Source organism: Cyprinus carpio, chromosome A12, assembly GCF_018340385.1.
Source record: "Cyprinus carpio isolate SPL01 chromosome A12, ASM1834038v1, whole genome shotgun sequence".
NCBI lineage: Eukaryota > Metazoa > Chordata > Actinopteri > Cypriniformes > Cyprinidae > Cyprinus > Cyprinus carpio.
In genome coordinates, this window is record NC_056583.1 from 167,963 (window position 1) to 168,300 (window position 338).

Below are 338 nucleotides of genomic sequence, written 5' to 3' on the forward strand. Positions count from 1 at the left end.
AGATAGATTAGTTCAAAAGAAAGAATGATAGAAAGATTAGAAAGAAAGATTCATTAGAAAGAAAGAAAGAAAGAAAGAAAGAAAGAAAGAAAAAAGAAAGAAAGAAATTGATCTTTCAAGCTGTTTGATGGCACTCAGCGGGTTGCATGCATCAGTGAATGATAGAAAGATAAGAATAATCTGAGTAAGAAAAACTATTAAAATAAAAAAGATTTAACTTTGTATGCCAATTACAGTACCTCCTGAGATTGCTAGAAATGAAGCATTAACAATGATTTTCAATTCAATTCAATTCAAGTTTATTTGTATAGCGCTTTTTACGATACAAATCATTGCAA